This window comes from Orycteropus afer, unplaced genomic scaffold, assembly GCF_000298275.1.
Source record: "Orycteropus afer afer isolate SDZICR_OR568_19922 unplaced genomic scaffold, OryAfe1.0 scaffold00684, whole genome shotgun sequence".
NCBI classification, from domain to species: domain Eukaryota; kingdom Metazoa; phylum Chordata; class Mammalia; order Tubulidentata; family Orycteropodidae; genus Orycteropus; species Orycteropus afer.
Window position 1 is genome coordinate 180,924 of NW_006922271.1, and position 15,681 is coordinate 196,604.

General features: G+C 41.3%; 1 protein-coding gene and 1 non-coding gene across 2 annotated transcripts in view; one reads left to right on the forward strand and one right to left on the reverse strand.

Annotated features, from left to right (window-relative positions):
- LOC103210983 overlaps positions 1-15,681 on the forward strand; it is a 652,718-nt gene that overhangs the window by 99,328 nt on the left and 537,709 nt on the right. The gene's annotated exons all lie outside the window — the stretch shown is intronic.
- Positions 1,530-1,603, reverse strand: TRNAI-AAU. The gene has a single exon. It is a non-coding gene; the product is annotated as a tRNA-Ile (tRNA).

Consider the following 15,681-nt stretch of genomic DNA (forward strand, 5'->3'; position numbering starts at 1 on the left):
GGCTGCAATGATGGGCTCAGGTATAGCAGGGATTGTGGGGCTGGCGCGGGATCGGGCAGTGTTTCGTTCTGCTGTGCATGGGGTCACTATGAGTCGGAAACGACTCGACGGCACTTAACAACAACAACAACAACTTACAGATTAGGTCAGATCAGATGTCAAAGTCTTGTGTACTTTGATAGAATAAAAGGACAGAAGACAAACTGGTATTTTATAACAGTACTATCATTTCTAGTTTTTATCACAATTTTCTCTCTCTTTATTTAATCATGTAACCCTTAATATTATGACCTGAAACTCTCTCCATGACTGACTCGTGACTATATTTTCGGCCTCACGTCATATCTCACTACTCTGTTCTCGCAAACCACACTATCGTACTGACAATCAGTCCCTCTTATTTACCATGAATTTGGACACATATGATTTCTATTGCCTTGAGCACTCTTCTAAATCTCCTCTCCGCCTAGTTAATACCTTCTCAGTTTTTAAGCTTAAACTCTTCTTGTAAATGTGAAATGTCAGATAACGAGATGGTTGGTAGTAGAGGAGTAACTATATTGAAAATACTGTTTTTCCTATACAATTGTTTTAAGTTCATTGTCAAACATTAATTGACCATATAAGCATAAGTCTACTTCTAGACTCTATCTTGTTCTATTAATGTTATTTGTTTATCTTACATGACTCCATACTGTCTTCATTACTATCGATTTACAGTAAATTTGAAATCAAGTAGTAAACCTCCTCAAAATCTATCCTTTTGTCAAAATTTTGGCATTCTATGTCCTTTGCATTTTCATATAAATGTTTTAATGTTTATTAATTTCTACAAAGACTATTGGGATTTTAATTGGCATTTTAGGCAATCTATATTTATAGATAGTTCAGTTTTAATCTCAGGTAAGCAAGACATTTTTATCTATATAGATAGTTCAGTTTTAATCTCAGGTAAACAAGACATTTTTACTTACATGAAAGTCCAGAAGGACATTTGGAAGTCAAGTTGAAATTAGTGGTCTGTTCAACAGTGGTCTGTTAAGTATATTACAGCATGTCTAGTACCTCATGTGTCAGCCTCTAATGCCTGGAAGAATCAGCCGATTGTGATGACAAACAAAAATTCCCACACATTTCCACAACATCTCAGTACCACTCCTATTGAGAACTAGTACTCTGTTACAATTTTTAGAAATAACTCACGAAAATAAGAGGAGTGAAATGCTTCCTATAAAGTGAGGAATTTGATCATTTTTTTTTATCTTGAAAATGAGTTGGAAAGCCTGCTTCTAGGCTGTGCATTCTTGATATGGGTGGGTGGATGGCAGGAGAAAGATTAAAAGTTCTGGATAATCAAATGACTGTAAACTATTAGAATGAATATTTCCTGTAAAAAAAAAAAAAAAAAGTTCCATAACTTTAAAATTAAAAAAAAAAAAAATTGTACGTAGATTTTGAAACCCAGCAATAACTGCAAGGATCAACTGTAAGTAGGTAATGAATCGAACTTTACCGTTAAAAATAGGAACTGGCCCGTACGGGGGTCGAACCCGCGACCTTGGCGTTATTAGCACCACGCTCTAACCAACTGAGCTAACCGGCCACGATACAGCCCTGCACTTTTTCTATTTACCTTTTCGAGGATCAATACCTGCAGTACTGCTTCCGCGAAAACTGGCATTCTTGGCATTTTCCCCATTTCATCGTTCCCAATGGGAGAGGCACTCTATATTCACGGATAAGAAAATAGTTCATATGACAATACTTCCCAAACTGATCTATAAATTCAACGCAGTTCTTATCAAAATCTCAGCTTGCTTCTTTTGCAGAAATTGAAACACTGAACTTAAAATTCGTATGAAAAAGTAAAAAGCCCAGGATAGCCCAAATAATCTTACAAAAAGAAAAACAAATTTGGAAGATTTCCACTTCCTGATTTCAAAATTTACTACACAGCTACAATAATCAAGGAAAAGTAGTACAGGCATAAGGCTAGACATATGGGCCAACTGAATAGAATTGAGAGTCCAGAAATAAACGAATTGTAAGGTCAGTTGACTTTTGGCAAAAGTGCCTGGGCAATTCAAAGGGAGAAAGGATAATCATTTCAACAAATTGTTGTTGTTGTTGTTGTTTGCCGTCGAGTCGCCCCCGACTCATAGCGACCCCTCCTTGGGTTTCCGAGGCAGTATCACTACGGAAGTAGGATTGCCCAACCTTCCTTCCGAGGAGTGGCTGGTGGGTTTGAACCGCCAGCCTTCTGGTTAGCAGTCAAGTGCCTTAGGCACTATGCTACCAGAGCTCTAGTGTGGGGCAAATGGGATATACACATATAAGAAGATGAATTTACTTTCCACCTAATTAACTTAAATTAACTTTAAGTTAGATTTGTAACTAACTTTTGTAAATTATATATTTTTTTAAAAAATGTAACTCAAAATGGATCATAGGTGTAAATGTAAAATATAAAGGTATATCCTTGTGACCTTGGTTAGGCAAAAATTTCTTAGATATCACACCAAAAATACAAAATATAAGATTGGCAAACTCAACTTCACTGAATTTTAAAACAACTGTACTGCAAAAGACAGCACTTAAACAATAAAAAAACAAGCAACACCCTGAAAGAAAATATTTACAAATGATATATTCAGGAATGGACTTGGATTCAGAGTATATTTTTAAAAATAAAGAATTCTTTACTGCTCAGAAATAAGCAAATAAAGTGAATATAAAATGTGCAAGACTTGAATAGACATATCACCAAAGAAGATATGTGAATTTCCACAAAGCACATGAAAAGATACTCAACACTGTCATTAGGGGAATGCAAGTTAAAAATCACCATGACATACCCTTTTACACTTGATAAGCAGCATTTCCTTGAAATAATGCATGGCTTTCACCAGGGGAGTTCTACAGTGTTCCTACTGCTAAGATAAGAGAAGTTAAATGTAAATTTTGAGAAATAACAGATAGTGGGAAAGTTTGCTGACTCTGGAAAAGCTTGAATCAGGATGAAAGGGGATATTAGCCAACTAAAAGTTACACCCCCGGGGGAGACTTAACGTTATGCTGAGACATGCTAAGGACCACCATCTTTGTATCCCTTACTGCATATGCTTAACCTGTAATCATATGAAATTGTATGTATAACATAATTCTTATATAATCTCCACCCTATAAAAGAAAACCAAAAGGGAAGAACACACTTGCTGAAAGAACTAAAGAAAAAATTTAAGCCTTGAGTTGCAATATTGAAAGATTCTATGGGCAAAATCTTGAATGATACAGGAAACATCAAAAGAAGATGGAAGGAATACACAGAGTCACTGTACCAAAAAGAATTGGTCAATGTTCATCCATTTCAGGAGGTGACATATAATCAAAAACCAGTGGTATTGAAGGAAGAAGTTGAAGCTGCATTGAAGGAAGTGGCGAAGAACCAGGCTCCAGGAACTGATGGAATACCCACTGAGATGTTTCATCAAGTAGATGTCCCACTGAAGGCACTCATTCGGCTATGCCAAGAGATTTGGAAGACAGCTACGTGGCCAACTGATGGAGGAGATCCATATTTGTACTCATTCCAAAGAGAGGTGATCTGACAGAATGTGTCAATTATCGAACAATATCATTAATATTGCACACAAGTAAAATCTTACCGAAGATAATTCAAAAATGGTTGCAAGAGTGTATTGACAGCAAGTGTCCAGAAATGCAAGCTGGATTCAGAAGAGGACATGGAAAGAGGGATATCATTGCTGATGACAGTTGAATCTTGGCTCAAAGCAAAAAATAACAGAAAAATGTTTACTTGTGTTTTATTGACTATGCAAAAGCATTTGATTGTGTGGATCATAACAAATTGTGGATAACATTGAGAAGAATGGGAATTCCAGAACACTTAATTGTACTCATACAAAACCTGTACATAGATCGGGAGGCTGTCATTCAAACAGAACAATGGGATACTGCATGGTTTAAAACCAAGAAGGGAGTGTGTCAGGGTTGTATTTTTTCTCCACACTTATTCAATCTCTACGCTGAGCAAATAATCCAAGAATCTGGACTACATGAAGAAGAACGTGGCATCAGGATTGGAGGATGAATCATTAACAACCTGCGATATGCTGACGACACAATTTTGCTTGCTGAGAGTGAGGATGACTTGAAACATTTACTGATGAAGATTGATACAGTCTACAGTATGGATTACACCTCAATAGGAGACTTTGGTAGCATAGTGGCTAAGACACTTGCCTGCTAAACAGACGGCTGGCGATTCAAACCCACCAGCCACTCCTCGGAAGGAAGGTAGGTTGGGCAATCCTACTTCCAAGGAAGGAAGGTTGGGCAATCCTACTTCCGTAGTGATACTTCCTCGGAAACCCAAGGAGGGGTCGCTATACCCAAGGAGGGGTCGCTATGAGTCGGCTTGACTCGACAGCACATAACAACAACAACAACATAAAGAAAACAAAAATGCTCACAATTGGACCTATAAGCAGCATCACGATAAATGGAGAAAAGATTGAATTGTCAAAGACTTCATATTACTTGGTTCTACAATCAATGCCAAAAGACTGCCAAAAGAACTAACAGATCTGTCCTGGAGGAAGTGCACCGGAGATGCTCCTTGGAAGCCAGGATGGCCAGACTTCGTCTCACCTACTTTGATCATGTTGTCAGAGGGGACCATTCTCTGGAGGAGGATGTTGTGCTTGGTAAGGTGGAGGGTCGACGAAGGAGGGGAAGGCCTTCGACGAGATGGATTGACACGGTGGCTGCGATGATGGGCTCAAGTATAGCAGGGATTGTGGGGCTGGCGTGGGATCAGTCAGTGTTTCATTCTGCTGTGCATGGGGTCGCTATGAGTCAGAAACGACTTGACAGCACCTAACAGCAACAACAACAAACAATGCCAATGGAAGCAGCAGTGAAAACATCAGACAATGTCTGATGCAGGGCGAATCGGCTGCAAAAGACCTCTTTCGAGTGCTGAAGAGCAAAGATGTCTCCTTGAGGACTAAGGTGCACCTGACACAAGCCGTGATATTTCCAATCACCTCATATGCATGTGAGAGCTGGACAATGAAAAAGGAAGACGGAAGAAGACTTGATGCTTTTGAGTTGTGGTGCTGGCGAAGAATGCTGAAAGTACCACGGACTGCCAAGAGAACTAACAAATCTGTCCTGGAAGAAGTACAGCCAGAATGTTTCTTGGAAGAGAGAATTGCCAGACTTTATCTCACTTATTTTGGTCATGTTGCAAGAAGAGACCATTCCTTGGAGGGTATCATGCTTAGTAAAGAGGAAGGTCAACAAAAGAGGGGAAGGCGCTCAACAAGATGGATTGACACAGTGGCTGCAGCGATGGGCTCAGGTATAGCAGGGATCGTGGAACTGGCACAGGACTACGCAGTGTTTAGTTCTGCTGTGCATGGGGTCGCTATGAGTCAGAAACGACTCCATGGCACCTAACAACAACAACATAAAACAACCTAGAGGCAAACAGAATCTGAGGAAATTCTCCTCTCTCAGCTGGTGCAGGAACTTAATAAAATCTGCATCTTTTGCTCTGCACCTCAATGTCTTTATTGGCTTAAGTCACTCTGGGCAATGGACCCCACACATGGTGGGTATCACACTCACAAGAATGCCGTATCATAAAAGACAGACAATAACAAATTTTGGACAGGATGTATAGAAATTGAAACCCTCCTGCATTGCTGGGAAGGAATTTAAAATGGTACAGCTGCTTTGGAAAAATTTCTTGGTGATTCTTCAAATAATTAAACCTAGAGTTCCCTAAATAAATAAATAAATAAAAATAAAACCCCACTGAATTGTACAGTTAAAATAAAAGTGAAAATAAAAATAAAGGCATTTGACTGCTAACCTGAAGGCTGGTGGTTCAAACCCACCAGCCACTCCTCAGAAGGAAGACTGGGCAATCTACTTCCATAAAGATACTGCCTCAGAAACCCAAAGAGGGGTCCCTATAAGTTGGAACTGACTCGATGGCAGTGAGGTTTTGTTTTTTGTTTTTTTTTTGACAGTTGTAGAAAAATACTTCGGTGTGCCATTTAGGGTTTAATATACATATGCACAGCTCAGAACAGCTCAGTAAGTTTGTTTGTTTGTTTTTGATTTAATTTAATTTACAGAATTGTGTAAACGTCACCATAATCCAATTTTAGAGGATTTCTACACCCAAATATACACTTGTGGTCACTTCTCATTCCATCTCCAGCTCCAGAGAAACACTAATCTATTTCCTATCTTTATTAAAAAAAAAAACCAAAAAACACAATGTTCATGCACAACTTTATGGATTTACCTGTCCAAACTCCTTTCTTCCTGCAATCTCCCAAACACTCTCCATCTACCAGTGGATCTGTTTCCTTGCTTTCCTTGCTCTGCTTTGCACTTCCCTTGACTGAGTCTTCCTCTGGGGCCAAGCAGTGAGAAGATAGAGACTAAAAGCAAATGGAGATTTCTCTACATTCTTAGAACCACGGTTTTCTGGTCCAGAAAGAAGAGTTCCCCTCCTTCAGAGTGCCATATAGTTGCTCTCCAAAGGAAGAATGGCCTGAAGGTTAGAGTAGTTCTGGGTTTTATGCTGCCTTTGAGTTTAGTCTGGGAGACACTGGAGGAAAGAAAATGGGAACTCACAGCCAATTCTGTGATCTTTTGAGTTCTGATTTCCTTTCCCAATATACCTCTACTATTTAATTTCCAGACTATTCAGATAGCTGCTCCATGCATTCTGTCCTGGGTTTTAGTTACATTCAATGGAAGAGATGGAGTAGAATGTATTTACTCCTTTCTGAGCAGTGTTAATTTAAAATTAAAAAAAAAAAATTTCTTCTTATGTATTTTAATGTATTAATGTTGACATGTCAAAATTTTCATAATGGTCATTATTTTTCTAAGTAAAAAACTGTTCATTCATTTACCAAGGAAGGTATATGAGTTATAGTTATAGCGTAACTTTATATACAAAGATGCTTTTTTCAGAATAGGATTAGAATTTGGACATAGAAAGAGAGGCCACTCTGGTTAATCAATAATCATCCAGAGGCTAGGAAAGAGCCACTTGATCAATAACTCTGGAATATGGACTAAACAAAATTATATTCTTCCACAAACTGACAAAACATAGAGTGGCCTCATGAAGGTTTTATAGGGGCCTCAGTGCAAACCTTGACCAACTGCTTTCTCATGAAAGAGCCCCTGAGCTGACACATCTCCAATCATTAGCACTTGGGGAAGGTTTAGCTAGGTACTGACGTTGATTGGCTGGCTTACAAATGTGTGTTCATTGAGGCATGATGTTTTGGATACCATTTTATTTCTGCTCATATTATAACCAGTGCTATTTCTGAACCCTGTCTTCAAATTCTAGGAAGGAACTGTTCTGGTTACCGAGTGCCGCTCTGACAAGAATATACCACAAATGGGATGGCCTTAACAAACAGAAGTTTATTCTTACAATTTGGAGGCTTTAAGTCCAAGTTCAAAGTGCCAGGCTCTAGGGGCTGGGTGAAAGCCCCTCAACTTTGGGGTCCAGCTCTGCCTCCTGCTCCCGGCTCAATGGAGCTAGAGGCATTTCTTCATTCAGACAACTACTGGCTGCTGAGGCTGAGAAGCCCCAAGGTTGACAAGTAAAAAGGCACAGTCCTGATGTTACCCAACCACACGGCAGGCCATTAACTTAGGTCCATTGTAAGTCCCAAGGTTGGCAGAGCATAGCAGGCTGCTGAGCAATGACACGGCTGCATGCAGGGTCCAAGCATACCATAGGCTAGAGGCCATTCCCAAAGGCTTCTCCTTATATACGGCAGCAGACCACATACCCAAAGGCAGCTACCTAGCTGCTTGTGGTAGATCCCACCTTGGAGTTGATTGCCAGTCTCCTCATGGGGATTAACTACCACCAGCTGCCCAGCCACTCAACTAGGCCCAGTCAAGTTGACACACAAACCAAGCTACCACACATGATACTGTTGATCCATTGAATAATTGAACAAATCTAAGACTGGTATAAAGGACCTCTGGTGGTGCAGTGGTTAAAACATTCAGCTGCTAACGAAAAGGTTGGGGGTTTGAACCTACTTGTTTCTCCATGAAAGAAAGAAGCAGCAATTTGTTTCTGTAAAGATTTGCAGCCTGGATTTACAGCTCTCTACCAGGGAAGTTCTACTCTGTCATATCTCATTAGAGTGCATAGTATGTGTCAAGGACTGTAGTAGTCAGTAGGGATATAACAGTTAACAAAAGAGAAAAATAACCTTCTAGAAGACAGACAAAATAGAGAAGTCAAACATAGACCTTGATAAATGATGTTGATAAATATTAATCATGGAAGGCAAAAAGGAAGAGCTTGACAGGCACACTGAGATACAGTGTCAGTGGTTATACTCTGAGAAAGAGGCAGAGTATCTAAATGCTTAATGGACATGGCCATCACACTGACACTAACACTGGGCAATCCTATCCTCAATTTTACCTCCACCATGAGCTTTTTTTTTTTTTTTCTTAATAGAATTTCTAATCTAGCTTTATGTTGTTGTTATGTGCCGAGTCAGACCCGACTCATAGCGACCCCTCCTTGGGTTTCTGAGGCAGTATCACTACAGAAGTAGATTGCCCCATCTTCCTTCCAAGGAGTGGCTGGTGGGTTTGAACCGCCAGCCTTCAGCTTTATGATACTTGCTTTTAAAAGTTAGACATGAGGATAAATCATTTGGTATATGACATACTTGACAGGTACCCAGAGTTTTAATGATAAGACCAATAAAACCAGAACTCACTGCCAGTGTATCGACTCTGACTCATAGTGACCACCATTGGGTTTCCAAGGCAGTAAATCTTTAGGGGAGTAGATTGCCCCATCTTTCTTCTGTAGAGCGGCTGGTGGGTTCTTTCTTCTGTAGAGCGGCTGGTGGGTTTGAGCCACCAACCTTCTAGTTAGCAGTGAAATGCCTTAGGCACTGCACCACCAGATCTCCTTCTTGGGTGCACCAGGAACCCCACCAACTGGAGATCCAACTGCATGCTAGAAGTTTATCTATGGTGTCCAATTTTCCTCATGTTAATTCTCACAGTCTTCCAATCTTTCTTGCTAGGTGACTCCAGGGCCAGGCTTGGATGCTATTCAGGAGTCTTCCTGCCTTTTTCACCTCAGATTTCTGGAGTGACTTCAAATCGCATTTCTGAGAACCACTTCCTTGCTAGGTATCAGAGTGGGGCGCTTTCAGAGCTCTCAGCACTGCTGAGGTTTGGAAATGTGCTTTTAGTCGCCATTCCAAAGGCCACAGGGAAGATTCTGGTGAGTCATCATCATTGGCATTTCAGACAGTTATCACAGTGATCCTGCCCAGGTAATAAACTGATAGCAGACATCAAAATTGAGCTTGCACATTTCGTATCAGTAGATAGTTTGACATCTCTCACATGCACCAGGCAGAGAGTCCAAACATACAAAGTCCCAGACTCTCCCTTCCCTATTCCCAATCCTCATCCAGCTTGGTAGACAACAGGGCATACCCCGCTCCCTGCCCTCAGTTTCTCCCCACTAGGCTCTGCCAGGCACAGAGTAGGCAGTTGCAAAAATTCGATCCAATAACTCCTGGTTATTTTCTTGGGATCATTTTTTGGCATCCAAGAGATGGCAATCACAGAGTCTTCTATGGTCAGATAAACCCACATAGATCAAGGAATTTTTTGAAATGCACCCTTAGTGCCTAAGGTTTCTGACTTATTTGGAAAGGAATTCTTCCCCTAGGAGTATTACAGAACTGGGACCCCCACGAGGCCCCAAATACTCTCTCTTGTGTTCTGGTGAGAAAGAATTGCTTGCAGAGACAGAGGTGGTTTATAGAGAGCAAGCTGTTAATAAAACACTGCACAAGACTGTACAGTGGAGCAGCAACTAGGTGTACAGCACGCTGGCTGGACTGCCAAAGCTTTCCATTTGGCTTACAGCAATGACAGGGCACCGAATGAGGAAGCTGTATAGTTGGTGAATCAGGTGCCCAGGTTTCATATTTTCCTTATTTAGATCCTTGTTTCATTGTGCTGCTGTCTTCTGGATTGGTCTAGACATCTGTTTGTCTGCACATTGAGATGGATGCTGTCACCGCTCATTTCCTCTCTGCAGTCTATATTGCTCATACAAATCACTGGGCTAATTTTTTTCCCTGTTCTTTCTTTCTTTTCTTTAATTTTTATTGTGATTTGGGTGAAAGTTTATGGAGAAAATTCATTTCCCATACAGCAGTTCATACACATTTTGTCTCAGGACATTGACTGCAACTCACCACAATGTAACAGCTCCCTTTCTACTTCCTCCCTGTAGTAACCTCTTCCCTGTGTCCTTCCCTCCCATGCACTCCCACCCATGCCCAACTGTCTCCCTGTGCAAATACTGACCTTATGTTCTCCCATGATTGATCACTCCAAGGAGTATATCTACCAAATGTAAATGTTCACCCCATATGCCTGTCTATTGTTTGGCTGGAAGCCACGGAAATGGGTTCAGTTCCATATCTGAAGGATAATTAGGGGCCATGGGCTCAGGGGTCTTACCAGGCTCTATCAGAATAGCAAACCTGATCTTTTTTTCTTTTCTTTTTGTGATTTTGAGTTGTGTTCCATATTGTTCTCTCACTCTATCCAGGATCTCCTCCTGCACCAATCCTCCTCCTATTGGTTGACCATGGTAGCTGGGCACCATCTAGTTCTTCTGATCTCATTGTCATTTAGGCTGTGGATCACATGGTCTACTAGTCCCTTGGACTAATTGTTTCCATGAGTCTTTGGTTTTCTTAATTTTCTTTACTGTGGACAAGGAGAGACCCATCATTGCATCTAGATGACCACTTGCAAGCTTTTAAGATTCCAGTTGCTACTCACCAAAGTTATCCCTGTTATTTCTGTGTCACATGTGCCAAGCACAGTGTCTGCAGTTACTATCCAAGGGACAATTTCATTTTTGCTGTGCACAATTTATTTCTTAGAAACAAAAAAGAGAAACATTTCTGAGGTTTGAACAAGTTTAGAGGAAATGCATGAGCCCTGCTGGAATGGGTAATCAGTCTCGAGAGAAGATCTGCGGACAACTGAGACAGGAGAAGGTGGTTGGTATGAAGAGCAAGAGGAAATTTGGTGATACTCGTAGCTGAAGAAATGTCAAGATGGGAATTTAGAAAATAATTGACCCATACACTAGGTCTAGAAGAAGCAACAAGAGAAAACTCTTCGTAGACAAGACCACAATGGGATCAAAGGCCAACTTTAGAGGTCTAAGCCAATAGACCAGATCCCTGGAAGGATAAAACTGGTAATAAATGAGTCAGTTGGCCATAGCGATGCTGCTGAATGGGAGAACATGTGGAACAAAACTCAAAATCATTGGAGGAAAAAAAAAAAAGGGTGGGACCAGGTTTGCTGGTCTGATAGAGCGGTATGGAACCACTGAGACTACGGCCCCTAGCTGCCCTTCGGGTCTGGAATCGAACCCACACCTATGTTTTCCAGCCAAACAAAAGACGAGCATATGAGTTGAACATTTACCTCAAGTGGATACACTCCTTCGAGAACAAACACGGGAGAAAGAAGGGCTGCTTATGCACAGGGAGACAGCTCAGAGGACAGGAGCCCATGGAGGAGATAAAAAAAAAAACAAACTCAAAATCATTAAAAAAAAAAAAAAAAAAAGGCTTGCTGGTGTGATAGAGCCTGGTGAAAACCTTGAGACTCTGGCCTCTAGCTTTCCTTCAGGTCTGGAATTGAACTCACTCCTGTGGCTTCCAGCCAAACAATAGACAGGCATGTGGGGTGAGCATTTACATCAGGTAGATACACTTCTTGGAGTGATTAAACGTGGCAGAACAGAAGGGCAGTGTTTCCACAGAGAGACAGCTGCAGGAGGCGGGGCAGGAGTGCATGGGAGGGAAGGACACAGGGAAGAAGTAACTATGGGGAGGAAATGTGAAGAGAACTGTTACATTGTGGAGAATTGCGGTCAATGTCATGACACAAAATGTGTATGAACTGCTGTGTGAAAAATGAATTTGCTCTGTAAACTTTCACCCAAATCACAATAAAAATTGATAATGATAATAATAATAATAGAGTTTGCTCTTGCAAAGCCTTTGAGTTTGCTCGAGCAAGCTTCACGCGAACGGGAGAGCGTGGGAAATGAGCTGAATATTACACTTCCTCCCCGGGCACAGCCGTATTTACCCCGCCCCTCCCGGACTTTTCTTCGCGAAGCTTTGGTGAGGGCTTTGCTCGGCGCGCTCCTTTCTCGTCGGCTCTCTCCGCAGTTCCTTCTTTCAGTCCAGAGCAGCTTCTGTATAAGGGGCTTCAGGACCGGGACCCTCATAGACGTATTAGGAAAGCTCAGTGGCCGGGGGAATTGCTGGAGCCCTTCGATTTGGTAGAGAAGCCAAGATGAGAGGGGAAGGCAGTGGGTGGGAAGAGAAGGTAGGAAAAGTGCATAGGAAAAAAAGCAGCTCTAGTGCAAGTGCCTAAGACATCTGACCGCTAACCTGAAGGTTTGTGCTTCAGACCCACCAGGCACTTCGCGGAGGGAGCGCCTAGGAAACCAGATGGGAGTCGCTGTGAGTCGGAATCCACTCGATGGCAGTGGCTTTGAGCTCCCGGCAGCAGTGCTGCCCAGCAGAAGGGTTGCTGCCCCAGTGACCTGGCGATCGATTAGGCTAAAATGTACCTCCCTGGCCGCCCACCAGCTCCGTGTGGCTGTGAATGGTTACTACGGCCATCTTCTCTTGCAAAACAAGTCGTTCGACCACTTTTCAGACATCTTACTGTGGTACATTCCCTCGAGGATGAAGATATTTATTCTCTGATGACAAAAAGGAACAATTGATGGATATCGGTGTCTCCGAATCCTCCTGTAAAGAAGACGCTGGGCTGTATCTGGCTGTATATTTTACCCCATTTCATGGAAGACAAAGTGATCGGTAACACTACATTTCCAACGAAAAAGAACATACATTTATATGACTTTGAAAGCTACTGTTTCCATTCTTTAACGTTTATTCAGAGCCGTACGAAAATTACTTTCATTGGCTTTTTGACAAAGAATATAGACTTCCATATTTTCCAAAACTATGTTTTTAACATGGTTGTGAGTTCCCCGCTCATTGTAAATTTTATTGATCCCTAATGTTTATTAGACTTAAATAAGCTTAACGGAAATGTATTGAGGATTGTGCCAGAGGGAAAAAAGACTCCAGATTATATGTTGTTGTTATGTGCCGTTGAGTCAGCCCCGACTCATAGCGACCCCTCCTTGGGTTTCCGAGGCAGTATCACTACGGAAGTAGGATTGCCCAACCTTCCTCCCGAGGAGTGGCTGGTGGGTTTGAACCGCCAGCCGTCTGTTTAGCAGGCAAGTGTCTTAGCCACTATGCTACCAGATTATATAGAGACTCCTTTATTAAATCTTACCAAGGAATGGCTGTTGGATTTGAACCGCCAACCTTCTGGTTAGCAGTCAAATGCCTTAGGCACTCAAATGCCTTAGGCACTATGCCACCAGAACTCCCCAAAACAAAGATAATTATCCTCTTTGAGGGAAACAATCATCATGTACATAGCACAGAGGCCCGCTGAATCCCCTGAATCATAGTCACACTTAGGGTGTTCATTGTATATGATAGAGAGCAAAGGAAATCATCACATGATCACGACTGGTGGCAGGTCAATCCATCCCTGCTGAAGATGGGACCACAGAAGCATGGGTGAGGGAAGGACTGTGTTAGGGGAAAAGAGACCTCAGACCCGAACAAGTTCAATAGAGACACTTTTATCAAGCCTTAGACAGGACAAAGACAAAAAGACAATCATCCAGGATGAGGGAAACCATCAATACATTCACAGCACAGAAAGCTGAATGCAGTCAGCTGAGTCATGGCCATGTGGCTAATTATTATAGATGATTGAAAACAAACATGACAAAATCATGATTGGTGGCAGAGTGATTCATCACTGTTGCAGGAGGGACTACAGAAGTGAGGAAAGGACTATGATTGGGATATGTACATAACTGAAGATTAAAAAGGGTTACCTGGCTACCGTGGTTGTCTGGACATCACTCCTGACCATGCAGACTGAGTCTTAACCACAAGTCTTTGTATGAGCATAATCTACTTTCAACCACACTCCTGAGGGCAAACTTCTCCTCCCCAGGTTAGTCCTAGCTTGTCCATGAATAGCCACCAATTTGAAAAAAAAAAAAAAAGTAGATGGTTGGTTTAGAACCACCAAACTTCTGACAAATACCTCAAATACTTCAAATACCTCAGGCGCTGTGCCCCTGGAGCTCTTTAGAGGTTTAAGGGTCAGAAAGAACCCAAATGGCTTCTGAACTTACATCAAGACTGAAAATGGAGTTAGGGTTCTGCTGTGCACTGCAGCTTCCCACAATCCACATGCTTCAGAATTTAAGCTCTAACACAGGATACGTACATAATTGCAGGTCAAAAATGTTTACAGGATCCTGAGTTAAAGGATAAAGGTTTTGGGCTTTTGATTACCCAGCTACTTGGTGATTGGGGTATGACTAATGATCATTGAACTCTGACTCATAGCCACAAGATGGTTACAAGACAATATCAGAATCCTAATCTTTAACTTAAATCAGATAGCATGCATTTGATTGGCTATTTTTGACATATACCCAGGCAACTTTCCTAGTTCTACGTGTGAAGATCTTTCTATATACTAGTTAATCTGCTTTCAACTACACTCTTCCTGAGGACAAACGCCCCTCCCCGGGCTGCCCCAGACATATCTAAGCATAGCCACATTGCTGGTTTAATGGTCAACAACTCAAAAAGGCGTCTGAATTTATGTCAAGACTCAAAATGGAGTTAGGATTCCCACTATAGACCACAGCCTTCCACAAACCAAGTACTTTAGAAATTAAGCGCTAATGCAAAACTCTACTCTAAATAATGTACATTAAATAATCATGAAAATACCTTATGTAAGTCTCAAATTTATTGAAAACCATAAATTACTGGTATTTTTCCTGTTAATTTTCACCCAAGTCTTCTCATTCCATCCTAAGAAGTTTTCATCTGAGGATACATGGAATGATTGGGAAAAAAAAATGTTCCCAACCATTTCATTTTAATACAAATTTCCAATGCAATTCTATTTTTTCATGTATAATAACTTGCTTAAAAAATTATCTATATATATTTTTTATTGTGTGCTGCTTCCACTCTGTGGACAAAAGAAGAGGCAGTCTCCTTCCATAAAGATTTATAGCCTTGGAAACCCAATGGGGAGTTGCTCCTTGCTGTGAATTGGAATCGATTCAATGGCAGTGAGGTTTATTATTATTATTATTATTATTATTATTAAATGTAAAGATAATTCAATCTAGAAGAAAATGTTTAACACACTAAGAGATTATGGTCACTGTGTTAAGCTGGGTTCTCTGCAGAAGCAAAACCAGTAAAGCTTAGAGAGAGAAAAAATTATCTTAGGAAAATAGCTCACACATTTATAGAAGCTGGCAAGTCCAAAGTTCTTGGATCAAACATCAAGCTGAAGGCTTTATCTCGACTCACGCAGCTGCAGGGGCTGAGGAGCTCAAGGTTGGCAGGCAGTATGTTGTTATTGTTGTGTGCC